The sequence below is a fragment of the Mustela lutreola genome, chromosome 2 (assembly GCF_030435805.1).
Source record: "Mustela lutreola isolate mMusLut2 chromosome 2, mMusLut2.pri, whole genome shotgun sequence".
NCBI lineage: Eukaryota > Metazoa > Chordata > Mammalia > Carnivora > Mustelidae > Mustela > Mustela lutreola.
Window position 1 is genome coordinate 139,616,397 of NC_081291.1, and position 16,469 is coordinate 139,632,865.

Here is a 16,469-nt window from a genome sequence, read left to right on the forward strand (position 1 = left end):
TATGGCTCCTCAGTAAGAGCAAATTCAGCTTGTCCTTTGATGCCTAAACTGGTACCTATTTCCCGTAAGGCCCTTTTCTGTCTTGGGGGTCAATGTGGTTGAGTCTACCATGCATTGTGTACTAATGGCCTGAGTGCAGAGTGGATACATGTTTTGTACTCAGGAATGCTCCCCCCGGGGAGAGATGGGTGGTAGTCCTATGTGGATGTGCTATAGTCTGAATATGCCATTGGGCCTACCATAGCCTTCTTCAGTGGGGTGAGGCCATTCCCAGCGGAACTCGGCTCTACCATGTGATGCCCACTGCTTTATTCCCCCAGAAAGTCATCGTCTTTTCCTGTTCTGCTTAATACCTTGCCATCCACCAAAACAAGGGTAGTGTGTATGTGGGCTCAGGACACTGTGGCATCCTGGGTATACTCCTGCTATTTTTGAATCCTTATGACTGGAGACCTTCATAGGCATTTGATCTTCAAGGTTTACACAGTAATCAGTTGGCCAGAAGCAGTACATACACAATTCAATGGCCCAGTAGGAGTATTTTCTGGACATTGCTAACTTAATGATATTATTGGTAGTAGATGTAAGGAAAATAAGAGCCAAAAGACACGGGAACATAACTAGAGTTCTGTTTGCTTCTTAATAATTGGTTCAGTTCATTATAGTAAGTGACTAAAATGTCACCCATTATAGTAGGTGACTAAAATAGCACCCAATGCTACTCAGGTCTGCAGATTTCTACTTGTCCTTGTCAGACTCCAAAAGCAGAGATGGTTTTGGCAAACATATGGCTTTACCCTTTCAGGCACCTGACAGAACTGTGCTAGGAGACAAGGTTCGTCTATAGCTTCGATCCTCACTAAAGGCACCAGCGCAACAATCGGATTTCTCCTGTTGCATAAATCCATTTATTTATTCCTTTACCCCCAGCTACTATTTCTCCTCTCCATGTGTCATTTGTTTTTACCCAAACTTTTCTACCATTTGAAGGGATGTGAGATTCAGCCACTGTTGCTGGTCTAAAGTGTTTCCCCCTCAATCCACTCCTCTACGAGTAGGATTTGTAGAGCACTGAGCAACACAGCTGCATTCCTGCTCAACCTGAATTTTTGCAGGATGGAGGGAAGGCAGCTCAGAGGTCCTTAGGAATTCTGGCACACAGATTTATTTATTTTTTTTTTTTTTTAAAGATTTTATTTATTTATTCGACAGAGAGAGATCACAAGTAGGCAGAGAGGAAGGCAGAGAGAGAGGAGGAAGCAGGCTCCCTGCTGAGCAGAGAGCCCGATGCGGGACTCGATCCCAGGACCCTGAGATCATGACCTGAGCCGAAGGCAGCGGCTTAACCCACTGAGCCACCCAGGCGCCCTGGCACACAGATTTAAAGGTATAGTTAGAGTTCCTTGGTCAGGAGCATCTCTTCTTCCTTCTGCTTTTGGTACCCACAGTTGCAGTCCTGGACCCAGAATGATCACTACCAGTCAGAAAGAAAGTTGGGGTGACGTGGGAATAATCATATAGTCATACTAACACCCTCCCCATCCCCTGTCCCCCCAATTCTCCAGAGAAGCAGAGGAGTCTAATGAGTGGGGAGCCCTCCTTGGCTCCCCACATGCCGAGTGTGAGCACACAGGCCTTTCATGCCTTTATGCCCCCAGTTTTAGGTAATAAATGTTCAATTGTCCCTGCCAACTCTCTATCAAACCACTATTCCAAGAATGACAAGCAACATGCTAAGTCCATTTGTGTGAGATCTCTTTGCCCACTCTTGGACACTATGGGCTGCAAAGTGCATTCTTGCTCTGAAGAAATGTAACCCAGCAGTCCAAATTGTACAGTATCCTCTGCTCTGGTCCTTTGATAGTGTTTTGAGCATTTGCATTACCACTGGGTATGCAAAGCCCAGTCCAAATTAAGTGTCTGTTCCATCAGGACCAATTCATAGGCTTCTAGCTCTTCTGGCAATGGCCCAATATAGTCCGCTTGCCAGCTGTGCCCAAGAGTCTTCTCTCTGGGAATGTGCCACACAGCTGCCTATAGCTTCTGTCTTCCGAGCTGACAGACGGGACAGTTCTGGCTGGCATTTTGTGCCTCTGGGGGTGCAAGAGGAATAGGTTGATGATCAGCCCATCTCTGTGTTGCTGCAGCTACCCCCTTGAACCCAGTTGAACAGGCGAATGCACCGAGATAACCACTTGCTGATTCCAATCACCTTCCAATCTGGGAAAGAAATTCTTCGAATAGGGCATTGACATGTCCTATGTAACGCACCCCTTAAATTCCCATAGGTCTTTGTCTCATATGGACATCCCCTTAGTAATCCGATTTTTTCATTGTCCATCTGCCTGACTTTATGGCCAAGCCATGGGCCACTGCCCATGAGCCAGACAGACACACTCTAACTTCTGGGTTCTCACTGTTGTTCAGTTCCTCCATCAACGCAAGGAGAATAGACGTAATCCAGCCAGTTGTGCTGATTGGCTCTCACCTTCTTCAGTTATAGTTTTTCACCAGCTTGTCATCTGCAGCCTTCCAAATAGGATGCTGCTTGTACTGTAAACTGCCGTCCATAAACCACATAGCTTTTTGTTGGTCAGTCAAGAGTCATTTGTATGACACCACCAATGAGTCAGTAGCATCTGGAGGCTCCAAAAGTTGGCCCTGTAGAAACGAAGCCACCCACTCCTGGATATAATGAGAACCTCCCTTTGTTCCTCCAGGAGCATGTTCCTGAGGAGACCATTTTCATTTTATTATGAAACTCTTCACTGTACTGGTTTCCTTATTGGAATGTTTCTGTGACATCATCCAAGATATTATGCATATTTCAGGTTTCAAGATTATTTTGGGTCCTTCAGTTATAGACTCAGTTTCAATTAATGCCCATAAATAACAAGCCAATAACTGTCTCTCATATGACATGTACCATACTGCTGCATCTGGAAATTTTCTGTCCCCAAATCCCAGCAATCACTGCCGGGCAGTATTCATGGGCTATGGCCATAAGCTCTCGTCCGTGTTAAGTGTGAGTTTGCAGATACTTTCAACATCATCTCTGAGTGTGAATTATGAGAGCCCAATATTGATCGGACTATCACTCTTTGCTACTTTGAAGTCTCCCACTCACACAAGGACTCCTTTCAGGTAGTTTTATGAGGGGAGCGAGTGGTGCTCCCACGTGCGGAATCTGTGCCCTCCACACCCATGCACCGCCACAGGCACTGGGCTCCTTACTCAGTTCCAGGGCTAGGCAATGTCGACTGTTACCTTTGAGTTTTCTGTTGAATGTCAAAGGTGGCTCTCGCTCATGCTACTCCTAATAATTGTACTGTTTGGATGGGCTCTGAGATCTTTGCTGGATTTGTCAACCAGCCTGTGTTAGTTATGTGTGTCACCATTTCATTTAAGTAGTTACTCGTTCCTCAGTGTCTGACACTGTCATGATATCATCAGTGTAGTATATTATCAAACCAAAGTATGGCAGTAAACTGGTGACTCGAATAACCCTGTGGCAATGTAGTCATTGTAACCTGGGATCCTTCTATGAAGGCAAACTGTGGTTGGCTCATTTCTGAGACCATGATCAAGAAAAAAAGCATTTGCAAGATCTAGCACCAAGTACTGGTATCTTTGGCTTATATTTTTTGCAGTGTTGAAACCATACCAGGGACTGCTGATGCCGTAGGTGATAGTACTTTATTCAGGCCTTGATAATCTGCTATTTGTCTCTTTGAGTCATTTCTCTTTCTCATGGGCCATGAGAAATGTCATTAAATAAAGGGCAAACCTACAGAGATGTCATTAAATAAAGTGGAAATCTCTTTAGTCTATGAGGCATCCAATAGTTGGGTCATATTAACAATCTGTGTGGGCACCAGCAAATCTATAGATTATGTCCAATTAATAATAGCCAAAGGGTAATTTCATTGCCTTCACTTTTATAATATAATATATAGGAAGTGTTCCCCAGTCAGACGTAATATCCATCCCCATCATGCATCCAGGTAAAGAAGACAAAACTATCTCACACAGTCTGTTCAGACAACCCAATTTTTACCCAAACTTTGGACTGTTGCATCGTCGTATGCTCCCAAGATAACTGTGGTCCCCGTTAGGACCTCACCAATAGGTTTTGAAATTTCACATTGGGATCCTGCACTTAGGGAGTCCCAGAAAAAGTTGTGTCCAGCCCCTGGCCATTTTGACCACACATGTGCACATGGCATGGGGTCCCCAAGCCAGGGATCAGGCCAAGACACCCTGGTACTTTTATCAACCTTCATCCTGATTAACTTGCCTAACCGTTGGCACCAGTGATACAATGTCATGTTTTTCATGTTGGCTTGGCCTTCCAGCTCTTAAATTTCCTCCAAACTAGGGTAAATAGAGTGGATTTGTTTAGAGCCCTTCAGTGTCAGAGCACCAGCAGGAGCTGCTGTCTGTGCACTCAGTCTCCCATAGTGCAGCATGAAGATCAGTGTTTCAGCCTCATCAGTGTCCTCCCTCTTCGTTCCATTTCCTAATAACCATTTAAAGACTATCCTGCTGGGGCTCTTCCTAGACTATCCTCCTTTTCCCCCTGTTCTTTAGTGAATGGGCCTAATTTTCTTAGACTACAGGTAAGCTGAGAAAACAATTCTGACATGGTTTCTTGGACTGTTGCTTGTCTTTGCAATGGTATGTCTGTATGGGGTATCTATGCACAAGGGGCTCCCTTAGTCATGGCGTTTGCTATGACCTAGCTGGGGTATGTGAAGTGGATGGACTCTTGATCGTCATTAAGCCAAGCCAGCGTGGATTGCATATGCAGCCTTTGAGCTGTCTCATCTGGGCAGTTCCAGTCAGCGTTTCAGGATTGGGACCACCAAGGTACTAACTTATCTTGTAGATCGATTTCATCAGCTTCTTCACACCATGTCCTCTGGTTCAGTAGTCTTGGTTTTGCATTCCCTCTACACCCCCTGCCCTCTACCGTTCGGACTGCTTTCTTGGTGTCCAGAGATTGTAGAGGTGTTATCTATTGTTCGAGCGAAATTTATCCCTTTGGTAGTGGCCATGAGGCTAGCAGCCATAGCTCTGATGAGCCAAATGGCCTGGCTCCAGGATTTGTTAAAATGCTCCCCTTTACTTTCACCAATTATTATAGATTAAAACAGCCAAGGGATTGTGTATTAAACTTCTTTCTCATCCTTTTCTATTTTTTTTTCTGTACCCAGTAAAGCCTGCCCTTTGGGAATTTGGTCTATCACTTCTGAATTCCGTTGGTAACGCTTATACCCAGTAACTGAGGGCCGTATGGCTGCTGTCTCCCTTCCATCCTGAGAGATGAGACAGCTAATGTGAGGAGAGACAACTAACATGCCCAAGGTCATACAGCAAAGAACGATAGAGCCAGTATTTGAAACCAGGCTTATCCGACGCCAAGGCCTTGCCCTTAACCTTTAGCAAAACTCCCTCCTGTGAATAGATTGTAAACCTTAGAAGCTAGAAGCTTCTCCTGTTCCATCGGGCATTTCTTCCATGATTCCACAGGGATTCCCTCTTTCCCACATTCCCTCCTCCTCTTTTTGTGACGGGCAGTCCACTCAATCTTGCTCAGCTTCAGATACACATTGGGCAACAGGACCATTGTCTGGGCTCTCTTTGTGCCTTTGCTGTTTCCACCCCAAGGCCTCTGCTGGGCAGGAAGGGGCAGTTCAAATAGATCAGTAATTCTTAAACTTGGCTGCAAGTTGGCATTACTTTGGGAAACTTAAATAAATACTAATACCCAGGAGCACCTGGGTGACTCAGTCAGTTGAATGTCTGCCTTTGGCTTGGGTCATGATCCCGGGGTGCTGGGATGGATCCCCATGCCGAGCTCCCTGCTCCGCGGGAAGTCTGCTTCTTCCTCTGCCCGCTCCGCCCCGTCCCCCCTCCCCTCCCCTCAAGCTCTCAATCTCTCTCTCAAAAAAAAAAAAAGGAAGGAAAAGAAAATTGCTAATACCCAGTTCCACCCTTAAAGGTCTGATTTAGTTGGTTGATTTCTGTCTTAGTTTACTCAGGCTGCTGAACAGACTGCTGTAGACAGGGTGGCTTATAAAGAATAGAAATTTATTTCTTATCATTCTGGAGGCCGGGGAGTCCAAGATCAAGGCACCAGCAGATTCAGTGTGTGGTGAGAACCTGCTTCTGGATTTATAGACGGCTGTGTTTTTGCTCTGTCCTCACATGGTAGGAAGGGTGAAGTAGTTCTCCGGGACCCTCTTTTAGTAAGGGCACTAATCCCATTTAAGAGGGCTCCACCTTCCTGACCTAATCACCTCCCAAAGACCCCACTTCCAAATACCATCACACTGGGGGCGAGGCTTCAACGTAGGAATTTGGGGAGCACACGAACATTCATTCTCTAGCAGCCGTTTGTGGGTGGAATGGTCACTCCCAAAAAGGTGTGTTTACCCCCAGAACCTGTGAATGTCAACTCATTTGGAAAAAGGTCTTTGCAGATGTAATTAAGCCAAGGATACTGAGAGGAAATCATCCTGGATTATCCCAGTTGGCCCTAAATCCATTGACAAGTGCCCTTAGAGAGACACCAGGGAAGAGACAGAGGGAGAAGAGGCTGCGGGAGGATGGGGTGGAGATCGCAGCCGTGCGGACACGAGCCCGGGAACATCTCGAGACCGCAGAAGCTGGAAGAGATGAAGAATTCTCCCCTAGAGCCTTCAGAGGAAGCACAGCCACGCTCATACCTTGATTTCAAACCACCAGCCTCTAGAACTGTGAGAAAACTTCTGTTGCATAAGCTACCATGCCTGCGGTAATTTGTTTGCCGGTCCTGGGGAACGAACACAGTTGGGGTGTGGCCGGGGGCACTGCGTGTTTCTGAGAGTTCCCCTAGGGGTTCTAGTGTGCAGCCAGGGCTGGGAACCACTGGACGAGGGCATTTCGAAAGTGCCTCCCCTGGCAGTTTCCCTCAGCTTAGGGCTTAAATGCTTTCAGGAATATCATGATGTCTTCTCAATTACATTTGTGTTACCTTCGAGTGGAGTAAATACTTGATGCACTGTGGGAGCAGCCGGGGCATATAAAATCTATAGTGAGGAAATTAAAAGCTTTACATACAGATGTTTTGGTATCTGTACCTAATTCCGTACGCCCAGAATTTTTTTCTTGAAGGCTCTTTGGGCTGTATCCGCAGCGTTGTTTGCTGCTGCTTTGTTGGGTTTCTGAGTTATCCTGTCTGCTGCTTCTCCTGCCTTCCTGTCGTCCTGCTGTTTGTCTCTGGGCGGTTTACTCAGGGCTCCTCAGCACCCCTGGAAACCTGGCCTGAAGAAGGAGAGAGACCATGCCAGGTGCTCTGTCTATGGGGCTGAGGAAATGTTGTGTAGAGTGAGGAGGAAATGGCCACGGTGAGGTTTCTGGGATTTTGCCCCTTCTCCACATCCCTGCACGGGGAGATAGTGTTTCCAATGTATATACACCTTTCCATATAAACCTTGAGAAAGAAGATGTTGGGGAATGAAAGTGATGCTTGTATTCAAGTACAGACTTTGTTACCTTTTAGGGGACTGGGGATCAGTTAATTAATTGAACTGACAGTTTGAGAGCTTCCACGGGTTAGAATTCAACACAAGTTTAATAGTCTCTGAAGCCTGTGATTTCTTCACCATACCCTGCCTCTTCAAAAAAATACATGGCTATTTGTAAAAATATATATACTGATACTGATGTTTGTTTTTGCATTCTACAATGTGAATGACCCTTACAAACATGATGTCAACTGAAAGAAGACACAAAAAACTACATAATGTATGATTCTATTTATATAAAATGTCCAGGGACGCCTGGGTGACTCAGTTGTTTAGGCGTCTGCATTCAGCTCAGGTCATGATCCCAGGGTCCTGGAATTGAGTCCCACATCTGGCTGCTCAGAGGGGATTCTGCTCCCTCACCCTCTGTAGCTGCCCCTGCTTGTGCTCGCTCTCGCTCACTCTCTCAAATAAATAAATAAAATCTTAAAAAAAAAAAAGTCCAGAAAAGACAAATCTGGAAAGATAGAAAGTAGATCAGTGGTTGTCTGGAGTTGGGTGTGGTAATGGGTGTTAACTGTGATTGGGCAAGAGGGATCTTTTTGGGGTGATGGAAATGTTCTAATGGGTGAAAACGTGATGGTTGCACAACCTGGCCGAGTTTACTACAAATCATGGAATGTACATTTACAATTATTTTATAGTATATAAATGATACCTCCATAAACTTGCTTAAATATATATATATATGTATATGTATGTATGTATATGTATATATAATCTAATTTAACCCTGTTACTATGAGAGTACATGTTAAATTTTGTAATCTGTAGTGTAGACTTGTGGCAGAGCCTCATTTTCTCTGAAGGGCTGGGCATCATGAACCTGTCTAATCCTGTGAGGTCAAGAGGGTGGCACCTGCTCGAGTAATCCCAAACCCAGGCAGTTTTTCTCACTAGATCTTCAGATTAGTCTATAGCCTTTCTCCTGCCAGAGAGTTTGGAAAAGTGATGCTGATTTTCTCCCCTTTCAGCATCCTATCAGGATATGTACAACAGTTTTATTGTAGAAATAATATAGGAGATTTTTTACAAGAAAGTCATTGAAACCATACCACTTCTATAGACTCTAAGTAGGATCTTGGCTTTACTCTCTGTATCAGTCAGGATGGACTGGGTTATGCTGCAGTAACAAAAGCTATCCAAATTGCAGTGGCTTAAAAGAATAATAGTTTATTCCATACACTGCATGACTTTGAGGGTTGGTGGGGGGGCTTTGCTCCATGTCATCTTTACTCGGGGACTCAGATGGACAGTCTCCACCATCTAAGACATTGCCAGTGTCGTGGTATGAGGAAGAAAATATGGAGAAATACACATACTAGTTCTTAAATGTTTCTACCCAGAAGTCACAAACATCTTTTCCACTCATGTTTCATTGGACAGAGCGAGTCACATGACATCACCCAACTTCAAAAGAGCAGAGAAATGTATACCTCCTTCCTGTTGGGAAGTAAAAGGGAAGGGAAAGTGGGTGAACAGTAATAATGCTTGTTACATCCACTTTCACCAGAAGAGACATCCCAGTGGTAAGGACTCACAAGCTGCCCTCTGCTGGATGAGGGTGACCATATGTCCCCTTTTGCCTGAGGGGTTTTGTCAGGATGAGGCACTTTTAGTGCTAAAACTGGGAGAGTTTCAAGCCAATTGAGATGGTTGGTCACACTAGTTGAGTTTTGCTTTGAGTTGCACATCATGGGTATGAAAGATGGAGGGATCTCTTTGCCCATGAATACTGCTTTCAAAAAATCAAAGTTATAGTCCAGGCCCTAGAGTAACCCAGCAAACCCTTTTGAGGTTTTTTTTTTTTTTTTTTTTTTTTTTTTAAGATTATTTTAAGATTATTTTTTGAGAGGGGGGGGGAAGCAAACTCTCCACTGAGCAGAGAGCCCAACTTGAGGCTCGATCCCAGGACCCTGAGATCATGATCTGAGCCAAAGGCAGATGGTTAACCAACTGAGCTTCCCAGGTACCCCATCCTTTTGGGTCTTTTAATTAAAAATTGAGGTTACTATAGAGACTGCTTTAAAAGTTCTCACTGGTCCCTAGCTCTAATAGGGAATCTGAGTACTTGTCTCCCTGGTCAGGGTCTGGAAAATTCCCTTGTTCATTCAAAAGCCATCAAGTTACTTTACCCCATCTTGAAAAGCTGATGAAGCTGAGCCTTGGAGCTGCTCACTGACATGGAGCCCTTAATGTGTTTGCATGGTCAATGTGTTTTTATAAAGTTTTCAAAGTAAGATATGTTTGTATTCATTTTCTAAAAGAGGGCTTTCCAAATTATATACTCTTTAGGTGCCACAAAAACCTGGACTGATTCCAGATTGCATGAGAACATATCCACTGTGCTTCTCATGCCTCAGATGGAAAAAGGGCATGACTTTCCTCAGGAAAACCTTCCCCATCTTCCTGTGTAGCCTTTTCCCCTATTGTACATTTTCAGAGCACCATGTACTTCCTATTCATAATGTTTGGGCAATTATGTGATTAAAGTCTATCTCCCTTAAGAGGTTCTCCACTCCAGCAAGGCAGACCCCATCTCTACCTTCATTTGGCACTGTTTCTCCAATACCTACGAGGGTGCTTGCACCAGAGCTCAGTAAATGTTGCATAAAATAATATACACAGTGTATACAGCATGCATAAAAATTTATTTTAGTTGAGTTTATTTTGAAGAATTTGTTGTATGCTTACAAATATCTGGAGACAACCTGAAGTTTTGTCAAATGAGGCTAGTGTCAGTGTTCTAGGCTACTATCTAGATATTGTATCTAGATAATGCAGGTTAACACACATCTGACACCAGTATGGTTATCATTTCTACCTAGGGAAATGAAACCTCAGTTGTCCAAGAATCTGAAACTATCTAATTTTAATATTCCATTTAGCTCCCAGAATTCCTTGAAATAGCCGTAGGAGAACGCACGGCGATAATATGATACCCAGCAAAATAATCCTTGTTATATGCTGACACTCTAATTCAAGTTTTATAGCCATCATACTGTTCTGTTTGTTGTATCTCCAATATAGTGCTTCAGTCATACAGTCCTTTCAGGATTAGCAGTAGTTACCATTTATGGAGCACTTATTTTGTGCTGGGCACTAAACTAGTGACTTTACATGCACTAGCTAAATCCTAACAATATGCTTATGATCCTACTATCCTCATTGTACAAAGAACATAACTGAGGCTCAGAGAGGACAAATAACTTGTCCAAGGTCATAGTCACAGAGAAGTTCAAGGAGGAGAAGGAGCCTGATTGTCCTAATATTCATTTTTCTTCTCTTTCTTAGCAAAAGCTCTCAATTTTAGGTAAATAAATGGATGTGAATAAAACTATTTCAGTTTAGAGAGGATGGTAGTCACATTTATTATCACATATTTGCATAACCAGGACTTCATAATAGTAAAAAAAAAGAAAAGAAAAAGTAATAATCGTTCCTCTACCACTTTAGCTGAAAACTTGATTCCTTGGGCAGGCTTTGCCAAAAATATTTGACCTAGAGACCTCACCCAGTTAAAAACCCTGTTGAAAGGTCTTTCACTTGATGTAACATCAATGACAAAGGACTGGAGTTAGTGGAATTCATAACAGATGATGAAGGCACCATTGGGTGTGGCCTACTGTTAAAAGAGATAAAAGGAAACTATTGTATCTTTCTAGAAAATAAAATAGAAAAGACCCATTATTTAGACACTCAAAGTAAACACTGATTTTGAGAACAGAAAACCTGAATTCTGGTCTAATCATTGTCCTGGTCCCTTGGCTAGCTGCCTTTTTACCTTCTAGAATTGGACACGGGAAATTACAGAAGACTTTATAAAGTATGAGGACACAGAACAAATCATTGAATTGGTGGCCTAAAATTGTAGTTCTTCAAACATAGTTCAGAAGAAATGTTTAACATTTTCTCAGACCCTTTCTGCAGGTGACTGTAAACACTGAAAGAATTTTACTTAGTTCTTCCATCTGGGTTCCTGTGGTATTTTTTATTGCTCATTAATATTCACACCAGCATTGATACTAATTATTAACTTTTCCTGGCGGTAGTTTTACCATATCCCAAGGAGAGAAAGGGGATTCTGGGACCCACAGAATCATCATGGTGGTGACTCAGTCCCACCAGAAAGTGTATTTGTCAAACAATACAGGATTGATAAGGAGCACCTTTTACTGGAACAACACATTGCACTTTCAATTTACTTTCACAGGCATTAACTCACGTGACTGTGGTTATGGGTGACAGTAGTTTGAAGATTCGTGGTCTCAGCACTCGCAGACCGACCACTTTGTGCTTCTCTTTTCAGACCTATAAAGCGGACATAACACTACCTTCCTTCTCTATTACACGAGTTGTTCTGTGGCTCCAATGAGAACATGCATATAGGAGTGCTTTGCAAACTGTAAAGCTCAGTGTAAATAAAAAGTCATCATACTAAAATAATATGAAAGACGAGGAAACAGATATTCCTGAATTTGCTAAAGGTGATTGGGTAGGTAATGGTAGAGCTGGGCTCCAGCATTCCTCCAAAAAAGAAATAGGTCGGGAGTGGAGATCTGCAGTTTTTTATGGCCAGCCAGCAGCTGCCCTTGCCTATGTTTTGAAGATTCCCTCCCCTTCTGAGGCACACCCCTCCTGTCACTACTTAAACTGAAAATACCACTCTGTTTCCTGGCCTCCTCTCAGGTGGGGGGCCCTAGCAACCTTCTGCATCTGCCTTATGCCTTGTCTGGGAAGCTAGAGGGATGAAGAAGGGACTAGACCCACAGGGACTCCAGTGGTTAATGGAGTCTGCTGCCTCGTAGTGTCTGCCCAGGCTCCGGTCCTCACTGAGCCTGTGGGATGATTGGGGTGTGTTCCAGACAGCAATACCCCAACTCTGGCTCTCTGGCCTTCCTGGAGAGTCTGTGAACTACCCAGTGTCTTTAGGTCAGTGCTTCTCATAGCTGTGCAGTGCTTGCAGATCACCAGGAGGTTGTGTTAAAATGCCGATAGGGACTCAGTAGGTGTGGGTGGGCCTGGGATTCTGCACTTCTAACAAGTCTCCAGGTGATGCTGATGTCGCTAGCCTGCGGATCTCACTTTGTGTGGCAAGGCCTTTACTAAATTTGTTCTCAGCGCAAGCTAACACCCTGACCTTACTTACGGATTCTGTCATCAGAAATGAGGAGGTAGGATTTATACATAAAATGATACTAAAACACACTAAAAGGAACATTTCCAATTTTTCTGGAATTACAATTATCTTGTTGTCTCCTAAAAAAACCAAAAAAACCCGGATGATATTTACTTTTAAAAAAATAAGGGTGAGTTAAAATTGTGTTGAGCAATATTTTGTCATTCTGTACCAGTCCTAGAAATCATCGGAGACACGATGATGTGTTATGAAACTAGATCTGGAAATCAATCTTGGAGTAGTTACACTTCAGGTGCACTATTAGAATGCGGAAGTCAGGGATTGTAGGAGGGAAGAATGAAAACTTCCTAGCTGAAGTTAATTCCCTTGAATTCCTTCTCACACACTTTCTGTCTCTAAGTAAATGAAGACAATAGATAAAGTCTAGCTGGATAAAGGCAGAAACAGAATAGTCCTCCCCAAAATATAGTAACATTTGTTAACAACAGACGGCTAAAGACGAGTGTCCGAGTCAGCTTGGGCTGCCACAACAAAATGTCACAGCCCGGATGCTTAAACAACAGGCATTTATTTCTCACGGTTCTGGAAGCTGGGCAAGTCTGAGGTGCTGGTAGATTTGGTTTTTGGTGAGACTTCTCTTCCCGGTTTGCAAGTGGGGCCACTTTTGCGCTATTTCCTCACAAGATGAAAGGGAGTTCTGGTGTCTTCCTCTTTCCATAAAGATGCTTACCTCATTTTGGGGGTTGGGTCCCACCATCCTGACCTTATGTAAACCTAAGTACCTCCTAAAGGCCCCACATCCAGTATCACCACATCAGAGGGTAGGGTTTCAACATCTAAATTATGTGGGCAGGGGACACAAACATTCAGTCCATTACAACGAGATTCTTCAAGATAAATGATTTAACTTCAACGCTGGCAGTCTGGCAGTTCTGGGCAAAGGGCCGTGTTGTCAGTAGTGGTGTGTTTCACTGGAAGGAAGGTGTACCATTGTGAGCTCTGACTGACAGCGGAGCAGGGGGCAACACTCCCTCTCCCTGGGAGCTGGAGGACGGCTTGTTTTGTCATTTGGAAAAAACCGGTGCACAGCAAGTCCCTGGATGCCATGAAAAGCATCTTCAACAAAAAACTGGATGCCTCATTCTAGAAAACAAACATTGCAAAACTCCAAGGTGGCTCAGAACCCCAGGAAATAGATCAATGGCCTTTAGGAAGAAAACCAAGAGCTGTTTGAATACATAACTACAGACTTCCACTAGAAAATGTCAGTAGCAAAAGAACTTCTTAGGGTTGATATCTTGGCTGCATCTGCTTTTCCAGGCCTGGTACCGAAAACAAGAGTCTGTGACAGAGAGAAAACAGATGTGGAGAGAAACCTGAGTAGTTTTTGCCACACGTAAATCAGGAAATGCACGATCATCTCCTATTCACAACTTCAAGAAACGATTCTCAGTCCTACAGTATCTTTTCTTTTTCTTTCTTTCTTCTTCTTTTTTTTTTTTTTGTAAGTAAGCGCCATACCCAGCATGGAGCGCAATTCAGGGTTTGAACCCACGACCCTGAGATCAATACCTGAGCTGAGACTGAGTTGGATGCTTAACCAACTGAGCCACCCAAGTGCCCCTGATGTTATAGGATTTAAGGAATTCTCCAAGATGGCTTCAGGAAACCCTCTTTCTTCAAATCTCTCTCCATTAACATTCCATTCTCTAAGAATTAAGATAAATAAACCTACTGTTTAATCTAAAAACAAGCACAACTCACATACAAACTTCATATAGTATCTTTAGTATCAAAATGAGATAAAAATTATATGAATTGAATAGTGCTAAATAGATAAATAGCAAAATTTGTCCTTAAGATGGATAGGCCTTTGAGATACACTGTAGAGTAAAATCAAACTGAAAAACAATTGGGCGCCTGGGTGGCTCAGTGGGTTAAGCCGCTGCCTTCGGCTCAGGTCATGATCTCAGGGTCCTGGGATCGAGTCCCGCATCGGGCTCTCTGCTCAGCAGGGAGCCTGCTTCCCTCTCTCTCTCTCTGCCTGCCTCTCCATCTACTTGTGATTTCTCTCTGTCAAATAAATAAATAAAATCTTTAAAAAAAAAAAAAAACTGAAAAACAATTACATATCACATAATTTTTGAGACAAACATATATAAAAATGGTATTTTCTGTAATATATAGGAAGATTTAGGGAAAAATGGTCTGGAATGAACACTCCTAACCGAGATGAGTACTTACCCCAAGGAAAGGACTAAACAACCACCATAAAACAAAAAATCCAAGCATGGGCTTTATCAACAGGAGTTTCCAAGAACAAGCCTCATTTGGGCCTCAGAGAGAGAAGACACACCATCTTCATGGGTTTAACCATATGTGTTGGGAAAAATAATAAACAAATATATTTAAATAAAAGGAGAGGAGTTGGAAAAGTAATCACTTTATCCCTTACTGTCCTCTCCCATTCAAATGACGCTTTGGCCTCCACTTCCTCAGGCAAAGAGAGGCCAAAACTGAGTAAATTGAAGTAAATACAAACAATTTAGTTCTTGGCCAGGGCTCCCTGATCATTTGCAGGACACAGGGCTATAGTAAAGACTAATCTCCATATGTAATATGTCTAAATATTTAAAGGTTAGATGAAATACATTCCATTTTCCTGACTTTACAGATATTCCTGTAAAATGATGTGGAAGACCAGGTGGAGTTAGACTTCTCAGAGTCCATCACCAGTGTGAGGCAGCATTAGGAGAGCTGGCTCGGGGTCCATGGGCCACCCTCTTGGTTTTCCACTGCTTGCTTTGTGCACATGGTGAAGGGCTCGGTACACACATGTGGACCACTCAGCTCCCACGTGGACCACCCAAGCGCCATCCATATCCCATCAAGCAGCTGCCCTTGGTCTCCTCTTACTCTGGCCTGTGCACTCTGGGGGTACGCTCTACCCACAGAAAGTTGGACCTGGGAAAATGGTCTATGCAGGCCCTAGAAGTGGGTTCAGGACCATTTGGACAGGAAATCTGGGGTCTCCCATCTTGAGTCTGGTCTACAAACTGGGTGGGGGAAAAAGTCTCTAGAATGGCACATCCTTTGGGGCTCATTGGCTCCTAATCTGTGGGAGGTACAAATGGAGGAGGAGGAGGAGGCCCACAGTAGGGCTCACAGTTGGCCCTGGCCCATGGTCAGTACTGCTCTTTGCCTGGAGGACTCTTGGGCTCAGATATTGATTAGTTAGGGGATTTCAGGGGTTATTTTGACCACATTATATATAGAACCCAAGTTAGTGAATTAACTTCATTTTCTTCACTTTGTACAAAACATGGATAGTTAAAAATATGAGCAGCACAGTCAGCATCCAGACTTGCTCCTCTGTGAGAGATGCCCAGGACCGGGGCAGAGACGGATGAATGAAACCAGACCCACTTCTTTCATCTTACCATATCATTGCACCAGAATAGCAGGCAGAATTGTCAACACTTTGTTAACTGTTCTCTCTCCCTCTTTTGCAAACCAACTAAGGTTGAATTTACCGAAGCTGAAGCACAAGTGATGTGATTCCACGGCACTAACCAAAGCATCTTGTTTCCTGTTTGTATTAGTTATTTACCGCTGCAAAACAAATTACCCCCAAATTTAACAGCTTAAAACAACAAACATTTATTATGTCATAGTTTGCCTGGGTCAGGAATCTGGAAGTGACTTGGCGCACTGGGGCTGCAATCATGAAAAAGCTCAGCTGGGGTAAAGGATCCCCTT